The sequence below is a fragment of the Thermobia domestica genome, chromosome 9, assembly GCF_964235325.1.
Source record: "Thermobia domestica chromosome 9, izTheDome1.hap1.1, whole genome shotgun sequence".
Taxonomy (NCBI): domain Eukaryota; kingdom Metazoa; phylum Arthropoda; class Insecta; order Zygentoma; family Lepismatidae; genus Thermobia; species Thermobia domestica.
Window position 1 is genome coordinate 15,828,509 of NC_137462.1, and position 23,502 is coordinate 15,852,010.

The 23,502-nt window shown below is 34.1% G+C and overlaps 1 long non-coding RNA gene across 1 annotated transcript; it reads right to left on the reverse strand.

The window, feature by feature from the left end:
• Window positions 1–1,414: 1,414 nt before the first annotated feature.
• LOC145693909 (uncharacterized) lies at window positions 1,415–21,443 on the reverse strand. The gene is made up of 3 exons (XR_014132847.1): window positions 21,326–21,443; window positions 13,913–14,074; window positions 1,415–1,541 (listed from the first exon to the last, which is right to left on the reverse strand). It is a non-coding gene; the product is annotated as an uncharacterized LOC145693909 (long non-coding RNA).
• Window positions 21,444–23,502: the final 2,059 nt, after the last annotated feature.

Here is a 23,502-nt window from a genome sequence, read left to right on the forward strand (position 1 = left end):
AGGAGCGGGTAACTATTTGAATCTGATTTATGAACATACTATAAAAGTCTACCTCAGGATTTTATTTACTGTCTCTTTATTACGGAAAATATTTGGTTTCGAAAGGAGTGTAAAATGTGCAGTATTTTATGAGTTATATGATTACGATGTTTCTTGAAATACTAGTCTCTTAGTATATTATAAAAATTTTAAAGAAACGTATGCACCACCGCTATGTTAAAATAGCAGAATAGATAAAAACGAACTTTTTAACATTTAAGTATCTACATTGGTATAACGATGTTATCATATTTTTATTAAAATACTATCACTAGAGCGAATTGAATTTTAAATACACACCTTGAGAAATGTGACATACATATCTCACAAGACTTTTGTCTTGAGGAGATTAATATTGGTTTTTAACTCTGTATTAAACAAGAGATCCCGAAGTCCAATGTTTAATTCTACAATTCTACATTTAAGGAAGGAATGAAGAGCTATTTATATTATTCTAAATTCATAAACATGACATCAATGCTTCTGTCTCATCATCACAAGTAGAACGGGGTAAATGGCTGAAATATTTTGTTAAATATACTTTCAACTGGGATTTTATAATGCAGATTCTAGTAAACGTTGACTTGACTAGTATATATATTTGAAACGTGAAGTTTGTACATCAGTATAACACATGAAAGAATGCGTATGCGTTGAAATTTTAGATTCTTAAATTTTCTTCGAGCATTGGTACAGAGTACTGACTTAATAAACTTCTCATTCTTGAGTCATTTCAATTAAAATGGGAACCTTGCAGAGTGTTTATTTTGTGGCTCATAATATATCTAAATAGCTACACTCCTCCAAATAATTGAGTAAGACTTTGCTTCTCTTCTTGCGGTAATGAAACGAATATGAAATCCTTCAGCTTTGTGTCCCACAATTCTGCCGGCTAGGCTAAAGGAAACGGTGATAATAAGAAATGATAGAAATGGTGGAATAAATAAATTTTTGAGCAATTGGTACAACCCCGTGGAAACCTAAACACACGGTGTTTGTCCACCTCAAGGTGCACTTGGCTGGAGCAAGGATGGAACGCGGATCAACATGCAGCAGATATGAACGCTTTACAACTGACACCTCATTGTGTTCATATGGCTTAGAACATTAAAATTTTATAATTTCGATATTGAGTTTTAACTGGATTTATTTAAGCTTGTATTATATAAAATGTACCCAAATGTAAGCTAAGCTGTAGTTTCCTCAATAAAATGGTTTTATTTCATGAATCAAGGGTTCATTAGGTCTGAGTAAGTTAATCCAAACACATACAATGGCAGCTGAGTCTCATCAAGTGTAGCATTCTGCATCAGAAATTGTGGAATTAAGTAAAAGGAACTATGAAAATATATTAATATGGATTTATTTTTAAAATCACCCATTTATTGCATCTCTATAAAGTAAACATTCTCTTCACAAAGCTAATCTATGTAGCACCAGTATGTTCGAAAGAAATTTTTAATCCATTCTTCATTTTCCAGGGGAGTAAAATCTCTTTGCAACTGAAAAAGAAAGAAAGCAACTCGTATCATTTTCAAGCAGTTTTTACGCATAAATAATAATATTATTACTACTAATAATAATAATCGATATAAAAACGTACTCTCTACAAGGTTTTAGTCTAGCTACATCTGGTTGCTCATACAGTATTTACTATTTCAAATATTGTAAAATTGCATCATATGTACAATAGAGCGCCGATTATCCGAAGTAATTCGGGGACATGGGTGTTCGGAAAACTGGTTTGTTCGAATAATCGAACTGTACATATTTATTTGCCAAAAAGAAGTACTGTACAGTAAATTTATTCATAAAAAGGTGTGCTGATTGTTGAAAAACAGCGACTGGCGGCTTGGCGGTCAGCAGCGCCTTATGAAGGCCCCATTAGAAACAATGATCCGCCAGCGGTGGCTCAGTGCGGCGACTACTGTGGGAAACTTGGTTTGGAAGTGAGGGGAATGATGGACGGTAGGGTGGGAGAGTAACAGGTGCGAGGAAGTACACAGTTCGGTTAAGCGGTCGTTCGGTTCACCGACGTTCGGATAATCGATGCTCTACTGTATTTGCATACAAATTAATATTCTACCAAATTATACTCTACGGCCTAATGTTCTTACGTTCTACTATTCACCTCATTAATCGAGATGAGACATATCATGTTATCTTTTCTTTAGTATTCTTTATGATGGTAAACGTCTCTTTAGGGATGAGCAACGGTGGTTTAATATGTTAAGTATTTAAATAAAGAATGCTGTAATATGATTTTAAGAATATTGATACATGTTGTCATACGAGAACCAGTTGAACGTAACTCCAGAAATCGGATTTTTCTTTTCCCATTATATATCTGTATAATTTGGAAGACAAACTTGATAACAAATCGACGTTACTCTATTTGTTCCCCATTAAAAGGTAGTAACGTATCTCTCATTACGAACAGTTTTAGAGCTAGAGGAATATTACATCCAACACGTTGTTCTGTCCCAAGACAGGTCATCAATTTTAAGAACGAAAGAACCGTATTGGCTCATACGTTTCCTTGACTCGAACACTCGGATGAATTTTCAAAAATAGGTTTTAGTGAATTTTCAAAAATACGAAACAGCATTGTGCTCTTAGTGGGAAATATTGATTTTAAGTTGGAGTAAGTAATTTTTCTACTAAAAGCAGAATGCTGTTTCGTTATTTTAAAAACAAATAAATAAAATATTTATACAATTAATACAAAATCAAAATAACATATCTATTCACAGCACTTTTCAGTCTGTTTTACCTTATATACCCTAGCAAAATGTACTAAATTACATTTCTGTCAAATATTAGTTCGCAACACTCGAATTTATTTTTAGACAGCCTTCTGTTGCCGACTTTTGAATTTTTAGTATTTTGTTCCGTCAGTAGCGAACTAAGCATGGTTGCTGACTTGAACCACGTCCCACACAGTTCGTTTATGAATTGGAAAACGACTTCGGGAGAAAGAGGATTTCTCGAGTTAATCAAATTGAATAACACCAAGAAAAAGAGAGAAGAAGGTTCTGGGTCGTCTACTGAAACCGAATAAGATCTTTTGAGTTCGTGTTCAAGTAATAAATATGTGCTTATTGCTGACCCGGAATCGTTACCAACAACAAGGAAACGAGTGAAGAAAACACTGAATGTAATGGCATAGTAAACCAAGATCTCATGAGTTCATATTTAAGTGATTATTATGTGAATAGTGTTGGCCGGATATCTTTATCGTAAGTTGTAACGGATGAACGATACACATATAATCTTTAAATAGCCCCCACTACCCACCCAGAGAACGGACGTCACCCCACTTCCCCCTTTAGAATACAAGAATTTTAAAAGGAGAGAGAAAGGAGAATTCCACTCCCCCACGGCTGAGAATAATGACGACGTGAAGAGTGAGGTTCAATACTGAAAAAGGCTTATACTGTATGCAAAAATATCACTATTAAGATAATCAGGAATTTGTCTACAACTACTTGAAAAATGTAAAAAGTTTTCTAATAAAATGGAAAATTTTATTATAACAAATCCGAAACGTGTTATATAAATAGTAATATGGAAAACATTCAACAATTTTAACAAGGAATAATATCATTAATCGAAATCGCCGTTAGCAAGTAACATTTTTCCCAAAAGGATTTTTTTTTCCAAGTGACAAAATTTTCTGAAGTATTATTATAACCAATCGTAAATCCAAAATATAGAATTTAGAAACCTATATAACAATATACTCGTAATCAAAAATGTATGGAACTCGAAGTTACTGCAAAGTGGCTTTCTTTGGAATGAAAATGTGGGAGGAAATGATTTCTTAAATATGGGTCAAAATGCATGAATTACGAGCAATAGCTCAACTGTAATTCTATAAAATCCTTTCTTTTTTTTTCCTTTTTCAAAGCGGACCTAAGACATAAATCATTCATTTGAAGTCTCCACTAGCCTTAATATTTTCCGTAATTTCAATATATTAAACTTCCTGACTAGCGACTTTACTTTAGTTTTAACAAGGAAAACAAGAATCAACATGTTTTAACTCAAGGCATAATTCTGCCTACACAAAACCAGTAACATGAACTATTCAATTAACTATTTTTACTTTCTTACTTTTCCTTTCGCAATATTTTTAGAAATATGTGCTTCCAAAATATATTGAATAATTATAATGTTTCTAAATAATAACCATAGTCAGGAATTGTTATAGATTTCAAAAGAAGTTAACTAAACTATACGATTATACGGAAAGAATATTAATTTAAAGACCCATTTTTTCTTTTTTTCATTCAGAGGACCTATCACTCTTACCTCATTTTATACACTGCGAAGCGCTTCAGTCTTAAAGCCAGAACCTCGGCTGCAACGTGACGTCATCCCGATCGACGACTCACGCAATCTAACCGAAGGTTAAGCAGTGCTTCCAACTCCAAGAGAAATAACCGACTTAACAGTAAACTGGAGTTTCATCTCACAAAATTTTCCTTTTACAAAATTTCATTTTATTATGAAACTTGGGTGGGTTACATAATATCCGAGGGTCGGTCAAAAAAAATTCCTAACCATAACAAATCCCAAGTTGAATAATAAAATGATTTCAATACATTACCAAATCTTCCATAAATATTCAAATGCTAACGCCTTCTTTACAAACTTCTACAGTAATTTTTCCAATTCCTTACACAACATACACAAAGGATGATGATGAGGTATTTACAAAATGAAAAGGGTTGACCTCTCACTTTCTCGGACGAGGCATTCCTGCAGGAATAAAAAAAATATACAACACACAAAATTTTGTTCGAACATCCAATATATATATATATATATACAATATTAATAATTTACTTAACCTCAATTCTCACATCAAATCATTTTTTTTTTCTGTGTTACCTTATGGGTTAGGTTGATTAACTTGTCTTGGTGGAAAATATTTCTTACAAAAACGAACATGGCGTTTTGTATGAACATATGGTCTTTCAATATTTTCTAGCCAAACTGTATTTGGTGTAGGTTTAGAAATAAGGCGGTATGGCCCTTCCCACTGAGGGCCGATTTTTGGATTGAAATGTTTCTCTGCTGAAATTTTCATGAACCTTTTAACCAATACTAAATCATCAATATTTAAATTAACAGGACTATGTTTTTGAGTATAAACTTTCGCACTATGTTTCCAAGCGCGTTCAATATTATTATTTATATTAACTAATTTTTGCTCTTTATCCTGGTCATCGTCTAAAAGATCTAAATCCATCAACCATTTAACATCTAATGGATGGTAAAATTTTCGTCCCATATAAAGTTCACATGGACTAGTCCCAGTAGTTTCATTCATACTTATGTTAATAGTAAAAGCAATTTTAGATAGTAATTGGGCCCAATTCTGTTGAGACTTATCAACATAAATACGAATTAAATTTTTAACCGATCTCACCGTGCGTTCGGCTCTGTTCGATCGTGGGTTATATGGGGAGAATTTTACACTCTGTATACCATAGCTATACAAGAATTTCAAGAAGTAATCACTCACGAAATAAGAAGATCCATCACTTAGGACTTTACCAGGAAAGCCGTATCGAAGAAATAATTCCTGTAACTTATTACAGATGATTTTTGAGGTTAGTCGTCTTAAAGGTTCTAAAAAGACAAAGCGACTATAGGCGTCAGTGACAATTAAAATATATTCAAATCCAGAACTACTAGGCAATTTCCCCGCAATATCAATAAACCAAGTATAATTTGGGTGCAGTACCTTTTTTGTAAAATATTGACCCATAGGTTTTCGATTGGAATCTTTACAGGTTTGGCACAAATGACAAGATTGTATAAAATTCTTAATGTCAGAATATAAAGTAGGCCAGGTATACTTTTCAGCGACCTTAGCAATGGTTTTTCGATATCCCATATGCCCACCATGAATTATTGGACAATGAGAATACTCAATAATCGACTGAATTAAAGAATTAGGTATTACAATTCTAAATCCATTATTCCCTTTACCTTTTTTCTTTTTAAACAAGATCTTATTTCTTAATACATACGGAGGAACTTCTTCCTTTTGCTCTAACCTATTGATAATCTCTCTTAATTCAGGATCCTTCCTCTGGTGATCTGTAAGAGGCACATTAAACACAGGATTTTGCCAAAAATTAATAAAAGACAAATTTACTGTTTTATTATGATCTTTTACGACTTCCATTGTATTATCGTCTTTTGTATAGAATTCTAGATGGTTTCCAACCCTTGAAAGGAAATCGGCTATACTATTTATTTTTGATCTTACATGGACTATACGAAATTTAAACCTCGAGATTTTCTCTAATATTGTTCCATATCTCCTTTGTCTTTTATGGTTATTAAGTAACCAAGTTAAACTCTTACTATCAGTATATACTACAAAGGGATTTGCCAAATAATATTCAAATTTTTCCAAAGATAATTAAAGAGCCTTAAGTTCTAATTCGTATATATTTTTACTCCAATCAGATTGTGGAATTGCCCGACTAAACATTGATACAGGTCTAAGATTCCCTTCCGAATCATATTGGCTGAGAACCCCAGAAAAATGACGCAAAGAGCTATCACAATGTATTACGAAGTTGGAATTCATATCTGGGACTTTCAAAATGACCTGACTACAAAAGGCATCTTTTAATTTTTGTAGGGCATCATCATGAACTTTAGTCCATTTAAAAGGCTTTTTTACAGATCTTAATTCTTGAAGGGGAGCAATTAACTCTGAATACCCATAAATAAATTTTGAATAGAACGAGAAAAATTAACATATTCTGTTCACTCCTTTTCTATTCTTTGGTTTTGGTATCTCCTGGATAGCTTTAATTCTCTCAGGGTCTATTGACATGTTGCCATTTTCAAAACGAAACCCTAAATATTTAATACTAGTTTGAAATAGACAGGACTTCTTTTCTGATATAGTAATTCCCCAATTTCTTAGTCGAGATAATACCTCCTCTAATAGAGCTTTATGACTCTCAATATCTTTGCTAAATAAAATTATGTCATCAAAATATATTTCTAAATTCTTACCAATTAACCCTTCAAAGACTTTTGACATCAAATTACTTAAAACAAAAGGTGATAACACTAATCCCATTGGTACCGATTTATATCGATAGATTTTATTTTTTGTCACAAAAGCAGTAATATTTCTACTCTCTTCAGCCAGAGGAATTTGATGAAAACAGGATTTACAATCAAGTTTTGAAAAGATATTATTGTCCGAAATACTAGATATTACATTCTCCATGTTAGGAGAAGGATAGCTGTTTACCATAACCTTTTTGTTCACCTCTCCGTGTGAAATTACAAGCCGCCTGCTTCCATCTGAATTTGTTACTAGAAAGCAGGGTGATGTGTAGGGAGAATAATCTACTTCCTCTATAATATCGTCTTTTAAAAGCTGGGCAATAAAAGAATCTAATTCCTTTTGCTTATGCGTTGGAAGCTGATAAGGTTGCAATCGAATGGGAGTTTTATCGGCAAGTTCAATTTTGTAAGTGAAATTTTTTACTCTACCAATTTTGTTTCCAATAACATCAGAATATGAAGTTAACAAGTTATTAACATATTCCTGTAAATTAGAATCACATAGTAATAATTGATCAGGAACCGTATAATTACCTTGAGATTCCTCCGGTTTAGTCTCCGGTGGATGCAATATGGACTGATCAAAAACGAATTCCACTCCTAGGTCAAACGTGGTATTAACTCCGCTGTCTCTGGTTACTGATGTCGATGGAGTCAAAATCTGACGAGAATTACCAAAAGATCTAGGTTGAGGTGTAGCTTTCGGACAACCAAGGTCGCATGGCGGCTGCTTTCCACTCACCCCATTCCTAGAAGTATATGCAGAAGCGAGAGAAGTCTGGACACACGAAAGTTCATCAGCTCGGATCATAGGAACCACTAACTTCCGAGCTTTTATATTATATAAATTACCAGCAATGTCTATTATGGCGTCATATTTTGTATGAAAGTCATTTCCAAGCAGAAGATCAAACTCATTAGAGTCCACAATGAAGAAATTTTCACTAAATTGATGTCTTCCAATTTTAAAATATAGTCTTACTCTCATATCCACTGTAACTTGTACATTTCCTAAGCCTATAGTCTGAACATTCACCTTTTCTATTTTTATTCTACACCTTTTTCTAAGTTCATCATAAAGATGTCGAGCCAAATAAGAGTTCGTACTCCCAGTATCAATTAAGCACTTAAAACGCATACCCGTAATGTAAACAGGAATCGCTAATAAATTTTCCAATTTACTACCATTTTGATTTACATCTGAGTTATTTTGAGTTAAGTACTGAGATTCTAAATTATAGTTATGAGAAAATTCCGCCTTATCAAGATTTTTATAGTTAGATGGTAAAGAATACATAGCTGGAGAAACTAAAGTTTTATGTAAATTTCTTGGTTCAAGAGATTGCAACACTACTTGCTGTTTTGTATTCTTCGCTCCGATAAAGGAAGATGATTTACGGGGTGGTACCAAGTCCCGTACGCTACTACCTTGATTACGTAATCGATAATAATCTTTCCTATATCTATGCAAGGCGTCATAGTGTTCTGCAGCTAAATACAATTGATTTAAATCGATAGGCATACCTCTTTCAGCAAGAAATTGATGGGCAGAAGGCGTTACCATATTAGTAATTAAACTACAAATGGTGGCTTCATCAAAGGACATATCAAGTACGTGAATAATCGATAATTTATTATCTACGAACTCATATAATGATTGCTCCTCCCGCATGGGAACGTAGAAAATTAGTCGCATGAATTGTGTTCTACCAATAGTGGAAATAAATTGCACCACTAAATGTCTACAAACTGTTTGCCAAGGGGAAGCGTCCCCAATGAACGATTGTATAACTTCTTGCATTTCTCCTTTTGTACGAGAAAGACAAGCTACCAACACAAGATCTAAAGGCAAACCCTTACCTCTGACAATACTATCAAGTTTTAATAAAAACTGAAATGTAGACTCAGTATTGGTACCATCTATTATAGGTAGACTATTAATATCATGCAACAAAGATTTATAGATTCCTTCCGAAGCAAATTTCTCAAAATTTAAATTTAATGAAGCTGCCATATTAAATGGTCGGTCTCTATATTTATTTTGAAAGCTTTGACTCCCTCCTTCTCTTAAATTAGGCGAGGAATTCGCAAACCGTGTACTGTGTCCCACATTACTTTGTGGATCCACGTTATAATTTTGATCCTGAAATGGTCTACTTTGACCACCTAGAAAAGGTTCGTGAGGATTCACTTGAATATGGGCTGAAGGCCTTAAATGATCAAACATAGGATTACTAAATTCATAAGAATATCCAAGAAATTCATCCTCACTAGAACTTGAAGAATCCGAAAATCTAGACTTTACATGCGTCTCCTTTGACTGTGCCATCCTTACAAGAACACCACAAAATATTAAGCACAAAGAAACCAAAAGAATAATTACTACTATTTTTACAACCTTCTCAATAATTATTTGCTTATTACACAATGACCTACTAAACCCTAAATTTTGTATCCGACCCCGGCAACACTGTATTAAGTATTTTACGTTAACATTCATATACAACATTTATATTACTCAACAAGAAAGGCATAGTATAATGAAAATATGTTATTTAATTTAGAGGTTAATTTCACCAAAGAAATACACATAAATTTTTGAATATAAAGGGGAACACTTTTGCTGGACCTCCCCGAACCGGACCTCGAAGCCAGCATAAATTTTTCCTTTCCAGGGCAGTGTATAAAATTTATTTTTATTTAAAAATTATATATGTAACGGATGAACGATACACATATAATCTTTAAATAGCCCCCACTACCCACCCAGAGAACGGACGTCACCCCACTTCCCCCTTTAGAATACAAGAATTTTAAAAGGAGAGAGAAAGGAGAATTCCACTCCCCCACGGCTGAGAATAATGACGACGTGAAGAGTGAGGTTCAATACTGGAAAAGGCTTATACTGTATGCAAAAATATCACTATTAAGATAATCAGGAATTTGTCTACAACTACTTGAAAAATGTAAAAAGTTTTCTAACAAAATGGAAAATTTTATTATAACAAATCCGAAACGTGTTATATAAATAGTAATATGGAAAACATTCAACAATTTTAACAAGTAATAATATCATTAATCGAAATCGCCGTTAGCAAGTAACATTTTTCCCAAAAGGATTTTTTTTTTCCAAGTGACAAAATTTTCTGAAGTATTATTATAACCAATCGTAAATCCAAAATATAGAATTTAGAAACCTATATAACAATATAATCAAAAATGTATGGAACTCGAAGTTACTGCAAAGTGGCTTTCTTTGGAATGAAAATGTGGGAGGAAATGATTTCTTAAATATGGGTCAAAATGCATGAATTACGAGCAATAGCTCAACTGTAATTCTATAAAATCCTTTCTTTTTTTTTCCTTTTTCAAAGCGGACCTAAGACAGAAATCATTCATTTGAAGTCTCCACTAGCCTTAATATTTTCCGCAATTTCAATATATTAAACTTCCTGACTAGCGACTTTACTTTAGTTTTAACAAGGAAAACAAGAATCAACATGTTTTAACTCAAGGCATAATTCTGCCTACACAAAACCAGTAACATGAACTATTCAATTAACTATTTTTACTTTCTTACTTTTCCTTTCGCAATATTTTTAGAAATATGTGCTTCCAAAATATATTGAATAATTATAATGTTTCTAAATAATAACCATAGTCAGGAATTGTTATAGATTTCAAAAGAAGTTAACTAAACTATACGATTATACGGAAAGAATATTAATTTAAAGACCCATTTTTTCTTTTTTTCATTCAGAGGACCTATCACTCTTACCTCATTTTATACACTGCGAAGCGCTTCAGTCTTAAAGCCAGAACCTCGGCTGCAACGTGACGTCATCCCGATCGACGACTCACGCAATCTAACCGAAGGTTAAGCAGTGCTTCCAACTCCAAGAGAAATAACCGACTTAACAGTAAACTGGAGTTTCATCTCACAAAATTTTCCTTTTACAAAATTTCATTTTATTATGAAACTTGGGTGGGTTACAAAGTGTAACGAGAATTGATTTTTATTTCTCGGATGATCGCTTTTCTGGTATGAAAGTTGTAGTCAGTTTTCGAATGAGAAAATGTGAAGAACAATTATAAATACTGTCCGATGAATATACCTTTAGAATATGATAGAATTTTCAAAGTCTATCAAAATAGCTTTCATAAGGGAATAATGACTGTAGTGTGTAGAAATTAATATTTATTTAACTTCCTTTAATTCCATGCAATGTTACAGGCAATATTTGCTCAGCCCATATCAGTCCATTAGCTCTGAAAAACCCATTAGTTTTGCCATGGGATTGAATTTGGTCAAACGAATAAGTGAAAATGCAGATTATAAGGGGGAAAAGAGAACAAGAGCAAGGAACCAGGAAAGTGTAAGAAAAATACCAGGAAATTAAATAAGCAATCCGGAGAAACATATGTGTTAACATCCGAAAAATAATTACATTGTAGGGTTTTCAATTACAGAGTTTGTACTAACTCTTGTACAAAATACCACGAAAAGATCAGTGAGTGTGCGTTAGGAAAAATATTCTAGGGTTTCTGGGAGATGACAGATTTGGAAAAGCATAGGCAATATTTGTCTACTGAAATCAGTAAAGTGCCAAAGGAAGAGATTCGGTCATCAACAAAGTTCTCAAAGAAGAAGAAACATCACCAAGAAATACTTCCTCCAAAAAGATGGTGAACAAGTCCAAGGTTTGCATTAGATTTTTCCTCAACATATTTGTTATATCAGAAACATTTGCAAGAAACATATTGAGAAAATGAGACAAAAATACACTTATATTGATTCAAGATAAAAGAGATTTTCTTTCTTCAAGTATTAGTAGGCCTAAGGAGGAGGCTAGAAAAAAGAAGTCATATAAGACCTTTTTCTCTCGTTCAGTGTCATTATTATCGCTAGGGTTCTATAAGAGACTATCTTCCAACTGATACCAAACAACAATAATGACCCTCACAGAAAAGTAATTTGATTAAGAGAATATTATTCCAGAAAAAAATATTCTGGTTGTATATGGAAATATTAAAAAAAATCAACTTATTTGTCAAGAAAAGATGTATGTGATCGCTTTAAAATCCTGTCAGAAGAAGATAAATAGACAGAGTAACAAGAGTATTCTGAGCATTTAAGTAGAAAAGAATAAACCTTACAATTTAAAAATGAGATCAACAACAGAGTTTTAGCTGGAAAATAACATTTACTGGAATTTGACATGGAAGCTGTTAAATACTGCCCATACATTTCTGCCAAAGTATATTTTCTACAAACAAAGACCAACCGCACATAATGTACAGATGGTGATTAGAAAAATGGAAACACCTGTAGTTGGCAACACGTCAGATCTATGGGTTCGCAGTGGTGTCCTGGCTCCCGCAGCGCCGGACCGCTGGTGGTGGTGTGTTAGGTCGGTCTCCATACTACGTCAGGCGCAGTGGAACAGCAGTATCCAGTGGCTGAAGCAGACGGAGGTAATGTAAAATGGGAGACCTCTCAGATTTTAAAAGAGGGCAAATTGTTGGTGCGCGGCTATGTGGAGAGAGTGTGACGGCAGTGGCTACTGTGTTAGGTGTGTCGCGTGGAACAGTGTCGAAGGTGATGACGGCCTACACAACACACGGGAAAACCACATCGGGGAAGCGGAACAGTGGGCAAAGAAAATCATGAGTGACAGGTCACGCCGGGTATTAAAGCGCATTGTCACGCAGAACCGTCTTGCCACTGCGGAGCAAGTGACGGAGGAACTCAATCAGCACCTCCCCCACCCTGTTTCGACAATCACAGTCCGCCGCGAATTGCATGACATGTACTTACGGGGTCGTGTTGCACGGACACAACCGCTCATCAGGGACCATAACGCTTTGCACGCAGCAAATGGTGCCGTGACCATGCAACTTGGACAGTTGAGGACTGGAAACGTGTGATGTGGTCGGATGAGTCATCCTTCACCCTATTCCCAACCACTGGTTGTGTTTATGTGTGGAGAACGCCCAAAGAAGCTTATGTACTGCAGTGTCTCCGCCCAACTGTGAAATATGGCGGCGGCTCGGTGATGCTGTGGGCCGCCATATCATGGTTTTCATTGGGTCCTGTGGTCACACTTAGCGGACGAATAACTGCAAACGAATGGCAACTGTTAGCGTAAAAGAAAGTGCCTTCATTTAGTTATGTTATGGGTATAGGTAAATGCCAACGTTGCATTTTCAATTAACATTGGGCGCATAAAGATTATACAGCACAAACGGTTCGTCCTATTTGAAAAATAAAAATCCTTCACTTCAAATTGAAAACATCATATTTCATAACGATTTCCTCTATTATATTTAGTTGTAACTCTGATAGAGTTACCCTATGTCAGTGGACTTTTGAGACACCCTATATATATTCTATTTTTTTTAATAAAATTCATTCTACAAAAGAAAACAACTTAAAATCAGCTTGATTTTTTTTCATAAAATAGCATATCTATAATTCAATCGTTAAGTTCGAAAACCAGTTATCATCATTACTCAGGAGAGACGAAAAACAAAAGTCATCTCCAGTATGCGTCAAGTTTTCAAACTAAAGGGAGATTTCAATGTTCAATGTTGTATATAACTAGCAAAGGAAAATGAATTGCATGCATCCTACATATGAGTTCACGTCAGTTTAGCACGGAAAACTTATAATCTCAATTTAATGGAAATGCGGAGATGAGCGATTTTCAAACTCATCGATTCAATTATACAAATTGAAGGCCATATATTATATTTTACTTACATGGTTTACAATTGCTCTCGGGCACACAGTCACGAGTAGTTAGATCATGCCTATATCCATCTTTGCAATAGCAATTGTCAGTTGGGTGGTAGCACAGTAGAACAGGCTGGCAGAGCTTTTCACATTGGGGTCGCAATTTATGAATCCTGTTTTCACTACATGCTGTGAAACATACAAATATAACTAAATTAGTACTAGAATGTAAAGATGATTTTATGTTTTCTGCACGACATTCAGAATGATAAGAGTTTCACCACCTTCATTAATTAAAATATGTACAATAACGTTTAAACTGAAGGTATTATATTTTCTGTTTAATGCTATTATTGGTAAGAATATATATATACATGTGTGGTGGTAGGTAACTCCACCGATAAACTTTTGGAGGTGATATCATTATGAAATGAAAGAAAAAAGTTCTAATAAACATGGCACTAAAACATGTCCTTTCAGAGTTATGAAACACCAAAAAATCGAAAATTCACGTTTCGAAACGTTCTGACTTAGAAACTACAGGACCGATCCCAAGCGGTTTATGTAATTACAAAGGAACTAGTATACGAACTATCTAAATATCCATGTTTTACCATCCTCCGTTATCGGCGAAACGAACTGTAAAATGGAAATTGGGGTATAGGGATACTCCTTTAAGTACTAATAATGCGTTCGTTTCGTCGATAACGGAGGATGGTAAAACATGGATATTTAGATAGTTCGCATACTAGTTCTTGTGTAATTCCTTAAACCACTTGTTATAGGTCCTATAGTTTCTAAGCCAGGGCATTTCAAAACATGATTTTTCGAATTTTCGGAGGTTCATAACTGAAATGAGACGTTTTTCGATCTATGTTTCTAAGAACTTTTTTTCTTTCATTTCATACAAGGAATCACCTCCCAAAGTTTGTCCGTGGAGTTACCTACCACCCTGTATATATATATATATATATATATATATATATATATATATATATATATATATATATATATATATATATATATATGGATATAGATATAGATGTATTTCTAACTAATGAAATTTCCACTTACATTTTCATTATATTAGAGTAATGGTTTTTATACTGCCTATGTTTGCTACAGCCTATTTGTCGAAGATTAGAAGTTCATATATGACGGATCAACACTGTTCTTGATATTTCTGAGTAATCGCCTGCTTTGTCGAACCTCTATCATTGTTTAGAGATAAATCCAGTGCTTTAATACTGGTTCATTAGTTAAGATAATATATTATTTTGTAGCAACTAAAATACAAAATATATCTGACAAGGGACATGTTTAGGTTCGAACGCGAAGATCAACATGAAAATTGGTAGACGTATACAGGACAAAGTACTGACCACTGTAGGGGATTCGTTCCCGTGTAAAACTCGTTTTCCGCCGACAGCGCCACCTCTCCTTCGAAACACTGGCAGTTAGATTACGCGTTGTAGGCGATGAGTGATGATCAGTCACGTATGTCAGTGTGTGGTAGTAAGCTCCAATTAATGTTACGGGTAGTAGGCAGTGTGGTAAAATGGGGCAGTGTGAAAAAATGGGTTGGCATTAACCACCTTCATGTAGTTGAACTGTCAAAAGACAAACTAAGGCGCAGATTTAAGGATCAGACGTCAGTTGGAGTGAAAGATGAGTCATTTGCGACAGTTTTGTGCAATGTAATTTTCAGTGATTACGAAAAAGAAATAGGAATGATATACACATCGACATTCTACAGATATTATGAATCGTTCGGGAAATAATCCTTGCTTGTTTCAAAGATTTCCAATGGAAGCCGGCGACACTTTGGACTCCGATAAGACCACATCTTTTGCCGCTTGGAAAGCCCAGCACTGTAAATGCCAGTTATCTACTGATACTCCATGCTCTTTGATGACTTCACATTTCACTGTTTGGAGTTTCATTTCCCGATTCCCTTTGAATGAAGCAAAGTTCGTAGACAGCGCTTATCCATAATCCAAAATAGGTTTGCAGTTACTTAACGAAATAAGCTTCTTATGTCGTTCCAGAAGCTTTCTATACGAGTTTTACCCCCCTTCATAAAATTCTTTGTAGATACTCCGTAAACTGCAATCAAAAATAAATCTGTACTTTACTACGTGATATTCCCTTTGAGTACTGTCTTGTTCCCGCTCTGGAATACTCTCTTGTTCCCGTTCTGAATTGCTATCATTGATGTCTTCCTGTGCCATGAAATTTTCTTCATAATATCTGTAGAGTGTCGATTTGTGTAACATTTCTAATTTATTCTCGTACTCACTGATAATTAAATTTCACAAAAATGTCTCAAATGACTCATCTTTCACTCCAACTGACGTCTGATCCTTAAATTTGCGCGTTAGTTTGCTTTTTTAAGAGATCTACTATAGGAAAGGGGTTAATGACAGCCAGCTCCATTTTGTCCACACTGAGTACCGCACCTGATACTAATTGAACCTCACTACCACACACTGTCCTACCTGACTGATCTTCACTCATCGCCTACAACGCGTAATCTAACTGCTAGTGTCTCGAAGGATAGGTTGCGCTGTCAACGGAAAACGAATTTTACATGGGAATGACTCCCTCTACAGTGGTCAGTACTTAGTCCTGTATATGTCTACAAAGTTTTATGTTTATCTTCGCGTTTGAACCGAAACATGTCCCTTGAGAGTAAACTTGATATATGTGTTTGTAAAGGTTAAAATAGAGATAATGCTTAAAGCCTTCTTAAACTAAATCATTTCAAAGACAAGAAAATATTTTAAACTAGTGAATATTTTACAATACAGACAAAGTGGGACATCTATTTAGCATGCACAGAAATATTACTTGTAGAGTAGATACACATCATTTGTTCGTAGCGATAAATACAGGCAAAGTATAATTGCTGGTCTTTAAACTGTTCTTGAAGATTTGGAAAAGGTGTGTAATAACCGCTTATTTCTCACGTAATTTAGAAACCTTTTTTTAAAAAGGTTTTTGTTGAACGAACTTAAAAATTTGTCACTGAGTTCTTTAAGTCTCGGTATATGTGTATCTATCTGTCTGCTATTTGCATTTTGTTTTCAATTTTGAACCATCTAATCGGTAAAGCATGACAAACTATTTGAAAGAAGCGATCGAGCTTTTTGCGTCACTCTTACCGTTCTAGAAATATTGACCATACAAGTTCCCACATTGCAAGATTATATATTAATATACTTTTCTGTTTAATGACTTAGCTACAATTTGTATTATAATGTTCTAATTATGTTAAATGAGAAGATACCGTCCTTAAGAACCTTGTGTGTTTCGGAACTTGCTGCAAAAACGCAGTGACGACTGCCTTGGAAGATCCTTACAAAATATTAAGTTCCTCAATTGAGAAGAAAATGCATTCATCTTTAATTTTCCTTAACTTCTTGATTAATTTACAATTCTAATTTATATTAATGTATTGAATTTAATAAAGTAAATTTAAAATTCAACATAATATAAATTTCGTAAAACTAATAAGTTCGTTCTGACAACGCAGTTCTTGCTTTCTCAAATGAATGTTTTTTCATATTGCAATAATTATTTGCAATATTTTAAAAAATGAGATTACAATATTCAAACAAATGAGATATTTAATGTTAATTGATGCATTAGACATTTAACATATGTAAGCTTAATAGAAAAGTAAATCAAATTTTGGAGTCAGCAATTTGGATACTGGCAATAAAAATAAAGATCTGTATTGAAACGAAAAAAGGAATTTTATTTTCAACTTCTCCACTTAGTCTTTGTGTTTCAGATATGTGTTTGTTTCGGATATAGTAGTGTTGTAACATTTGAATGTGGTTATTAAAATAATTTAAAGGGAATCATATTATACTTTGTGGATATGTAGTGTTTCCCCACACCCAAAAAAATATTACCTTCAGATTAATATCATGTGAAGAAAATAAAGTTTTTCTTTTTTGAAATAAAGCTCTCTTCTAAACAAAGTATGGTTATTTACAAAATTATTTTCTTACAGATTACTTTTTTGGTATTTACTTGAAAATAACGATTGACAAAATCTGATGTTGAAGGAAGAGAAAGATGAATAATTAGGTAGTAGTGTTGGCCACTATGAAGCAAATAATACAAGATTTATAATTAATGTTATATTTATGGATACCAAAGAAGCATTATACAACAATTTCATATGTATTACTAATAATAATTGAAATAATTATTTTGTATCTTATTGGGTAATGTTCTAAATGCGCATACTAATTTGTTTATTCTATAGTTGTAGACCAAAAATGGAAAAGTTCAGTTCAAAGTAAAAATGTGTTTTATTTCCCAATCACTGCTCAGTTAGAATCGGGCTATCTAATATTCAATTAGCAAGTAGTTCAAATAATCAATAGGAGAATGCATGTAGGGTAAGGGGCCACCTATTTTCATACTTAGCATGGGTTTTATAGACAGTCTACAATTACGTGGCTTTCCTCAATTAGGAGAACAACAAATCGTGGAACAGTAATAATAAGAGACACATTGATAAGTAATACTAACAATTAGACTTTGCATGCAATTAGGACTCTAAAACGTTTTAAACGGTTCACTGCCCTAACTACTACTTCTTTTAAAGTTCACAATAACAAAAACTTGTCCTCTGCATTATATTGTATTTAATAATATTTAATAGTAAACTTAATTCAAGCCAAGAATGTCATGAAGCAAATCTCTGTAGAACATTTAAAAATGAGATGACCTGCTGAATGGGTCCAGCCAGAGATAAATTGCGTCCTTTTATTCTATAACAAAGGATAGGGACTACTTTTATCTGCAGCCCTCATTTTGCTTAGTCAAATACTGCGGGTGTGATTGCCATTAGTTTCTTTTATATTAGTGTGTCTTCCTGGTCGACTTCTCTTCTGATTAATCAGTGTAATCTGCTACGACAAACACAAAGATATAGGTCATATATATATATATATATATATATATATATATATATATATATATATATATATATATATATATATATATATGTAGAGAGAGAGGGGGGAGGAGAGTCTGATTTTTACCACAACTTATAATGATTACATCGTATATAGTTGCAATGACAGAGAAAGATAACATTTAAGAGAAGAAAAACAGCTCCAAAATTACTGAAATATAATTGTTTTCATTGTACTAAAACTTTATTGTTAATTCTACCGGATATTGTGAGAAATCTTTGTCTCAGAACACTCTTGTGACTATGTGGTTGTTTTTCGAGCACTGAGAAAAGATGCAGTTTTCGTTCAGGAGGCCATGGTATAGACAATATGTTATGCTGTAAACACATATGTCCTAGTGTCTTTGTGCGTAAACTCCTTCTTTGTTGGGGCATTTTTTTTTCAAAAGCAGATGTAGGGCCGCGGTTGCTCAGTGGTAGAGCGTTCACCTCTGGTGCTAGAGGTCTCGGGTTCAAACCCTGCTCCCGCCAAGTGAACTTTGTGGTGAGCAAACACCGTGTGCGTGGGTTTTCTCGGGGTTCTCCCGTTTCCTCCCACTTTTTTCATTCCATCATTTCATTCATTACTCATCATCAACGTCTCCTTTAGCCTAACCGGCATAACCGTGGGACGTAAAACTCAAAAATTTCATTTCATTTCATTTCATTTCATTTCAAAAGCAGATGTACATTAACTGCACGATGAATCGGAAGTTCATGGATTTCAGATTCAAGTGGCAGAAAACTCCCACCATACCACCAATTTAGGACTTATTTAAAAAGAAAAAGAAGTAAATATTAGTCTTTCCTATGATTATAAACATCAAGCTTCCCCCAATTCTGGGACTTTAAAAAAAGAGAGAGAGAGAGAGGGAAACTCCTAAAGTGGTCCTAGATCCACCATTATGAGTAAGGTTTCACTGAAATGTGGCTTTCGTGTAAGCTGTGAGTATGAACAATTGTCTAAAAAGGCATTGCAACATTAGATACGTTTCCTTACCACTTACTTATATGACCAGACCTTTTCTGCTCTTCGCGGTGGCTCAGTGGTAGAGCGTTCACCTGTGATGTTTAGCGTTCCGAGTTCGATCCCAGCCCCCACAAAGTGAGCTTTCTGGTGGACAAACACTGTGTGCGTGGGGTTTCCCCCCGGTTCTCTCGTTCCTTTCCCCTTTCTTCATTCCACCATTTCATTCATTACTCATTATCACCCCATCCATCCTTTAGTCTAACTGGCATATCCATGGAACATAAAACTCAAAGATTTCATTTTTTCCCTGCTCTTTCCAGTGTTGAACCTCGAAAGCGAAAAGTTGAATCGGTCCTAAGATTGATGGTGACAAAAATTATTCCGGAGTTCAATGCAGTTATGGAGAAACATACATACATAAAAAACCCATTCCTCACACTAGTATCCTCCGATTGAAAATATTGTATTTTGAATTGAAATGTCATTCACTGGGAAACAACCATGTATCTTTAGAATAAATTACTTCTGTATTTTATTTCTTGATCTCTTTCTTGTCGGTGATAATTCATCTTAGTAAAATTTTCAAACAATGTGAAATTTCAGATAGCATTGCAAGGAAGACCGCAGAACACTTCCCGAATAAACAAGGGTCCGCGCTGTCGGAAAGTTTGAGAACCACTACTGATCAAATGCAACAGAAAGAATTCCTGTGAATTCCTGTGAATTCCTGATTTAGAAAATTGAAGGCAATAAACATTGTATTCATTACGTCATTTCTGTACGAAGCGTTTTCCAAACGAAGTTCACATGAGGCGGAACTGCCTTTCACAGTGAAAGGAATCCAATTCCTATTCGTTCTTTTTATGCACACGAATTACGACTAGGGACTCACATCTAGATTAATCTCCTTCAAGAGGTGACATTATACTCACTAGTACTTAGTCATCTTTATGCATGTCACCAAAGGGTCAGAATGGGCAGAATTGTTAGAAACGTCAATGGCGTCGTGATAGTCAATTATCTCAGCGTAGTCAAGTTAGTTGACCACTAAAGTCTAAATCATTGTTATTTGACTAATGGTTGCTCCAACTTTCGACTATGCTGTAAGTAAACTTTTAATTCAGTTATGCAAACAAGCATTATATAAGAAGATCAGTGCACAGAGTTCTTCCTCCAAAACAGGATTCAATTTATTTCAGCTTATGTGTATTTTATTAAAGTTGTAGCCTCTTTTAATGGCTTAATTAAATTCAATTTACAATGATATCAATAATTCATAAATGCATTTAACTTAGTCTTTTGTTTCTACCGAAAATTCTGTAACCCATTTTCATAATTCAGATATTCTAAAAATCTCTATGTGAAAAATAACTGCATTTTCATTATAAAAATCAACCTAAAATATTAACATAAAATCTGAACAATACCTTTCATTCATTTGATGAATCATTTTATTTTAAAGTAACACTATATAGCTACTTGTTTAAAGACTTACGTAAAATAAGCTGGCCCGAACATATCCCGACAACCAAAAGAAGAACGACAATTTTAAGGGCATATGCCATTTTTACTACTAGATCTTTCTTTCCGTGTGTCGTTCTCTAAAATATGCCGTGCCATATGAATAATATTTTAATATAGATACGCTCGTATCACCTCATAGATAACGAACTGATGTTCTTTATATTAATTGACCGTTTTAAATCATCTCAATCTAAAATTTGGCTTTTGTTTTCCGAAAGTCAAATGAAAGTGATAGGATCTAGTAATCTTTATAGAACAATTAGAAGTAATCCATACGAAAAGAGAACAATTATTTAAGAGCAAATGAACTAAGATTTTTTATTACGGGTGACATCATAAGATGATGATGTAAGCTTTCAACAACTTTCATTTCAATGTTATCTCTTTAATCATTAACAAGCAAATACTGCTATTACTAGTTAATTATTGAACACTTTGCATTATATTTTCATTTTACTGACATAATTTACTCCGTTTGTTTGAATATTCAAGGTCAGACACCAGCAAAAATGGCATTAAATCTAATGTGTACTTGTATAAATCAATTTTGGACGAGTCGCCCAAAAAACCTTGTCTGCTTGGCGCAGAAAAATTTTAATTAGTTGCATAAAGCTGAAAATAATGTTTTAGTAAATGCTGTTTTCATGTGTATTATGTATGAATTTTTCGTTTTTATTGAGTACGATTTAGTATTTTAGAAGAACGATTCTTTCATTCTGTTCCGACTACCGTATTAACGTTGAGTCTCAGTTAAGTATTTCACATTAACTACCATATAGCCATCAAATTAATTATATTTCTCATCTATAATTTACAGATACATTGTGCTAATGTTGTTTTGTTTTGGAATTTTCATGGGGAAGTCCGTTGCTCAATCCTATCAACATACTTTGCCCAAACATTTTATATATCAGAATGATTTAAAATCGTGGATTAATTGTCACAAGATAACCAAGACTCTACCAACTAAGTGTAAAGTTTACTCGTGCAAACTCTAAGTAGAAACATATTCCTCAAATCAAAATAAGAAAAAAAAAGCATATGAACATGTGCCCAAAAGTGGACTGTATTCGAATTGCAAGGTGCCGAGAACGTATTATATCTGAATCTTAAAATGTCAGAGCTCCAACACTATGAGCCTCTCTAAGTAGATCAAGACATCACTGACGAACTGTTCTGTGAACTATTAAAATATCCATGTTTAAGAATATTACAATCTTGATACATGAATTTTCAGGTGGAAAGTGTTCAAGCACTCAAAGCCAGGTGCTAAATATGATTCTGCAAGTAACGCACAATTCTGAAATATGAATATTGGATATTTCACATTCTAGTTTCTCAGTGATGTATTGATCTGACTATGATCAGTCCTATAAGCTGTGGAACTACGAACTATTAAATTTCATTTTTTTAAGGTTTTGGACACCGTATAAGTACTTGTACAAAATTATACACTTCCAAGCACACGTGCATATGCACTTTAATAATAATAATAATGAGTTGTTTGAGTTTTCCAAACATATTTCGCTTTTTTAAATCTTGTTTCTTACAGTATTTGAATCATATAATAATAAACAAACGTTAATTTAGGGACCGTACTGTATAGTTTCTCTCGGTGATTTGTGTCGGAAATTGTATCCTGCAGGGCACGTTCGTAATGTAATACTTTTCCACTAACAGCCAACAGTATCAATATTTACATCCAAGTTCCTTTATGGGTTTTTATGTACGTTTTGTGGTTTAGCTACTTGTTGTAGACAATACCAAATATGGTCAATCCATAAAATCTAACCTCTTCATAACACCGTGTTCGTGATGTCACATGTGAAAATGATAAAGTCGAAGACCTCACAAGCTGGGAAATTCAAATCACAATCCTGAATTGTACTTTCTGAGGAAATCCCAGTGCAAAGCTAAACGTCAGCAAATAGGAGTAAACAGCAAATACAAACTTGACAGTAATCGCCAACGTATTTACCAGAGAATATCTCATAGCTGCGGAAATCCGTTGAGTAAGCTAGAGGAGTACTAACTGGGCGCTCGAAATATTTACAATTTAGTTGGATGTGAGCAAGGTCCTCAAACGCATTAAAGTGATACGACCAAGAAATGAAAATGTAGCAAGACACAAGGGGGAAGTTTACAGAT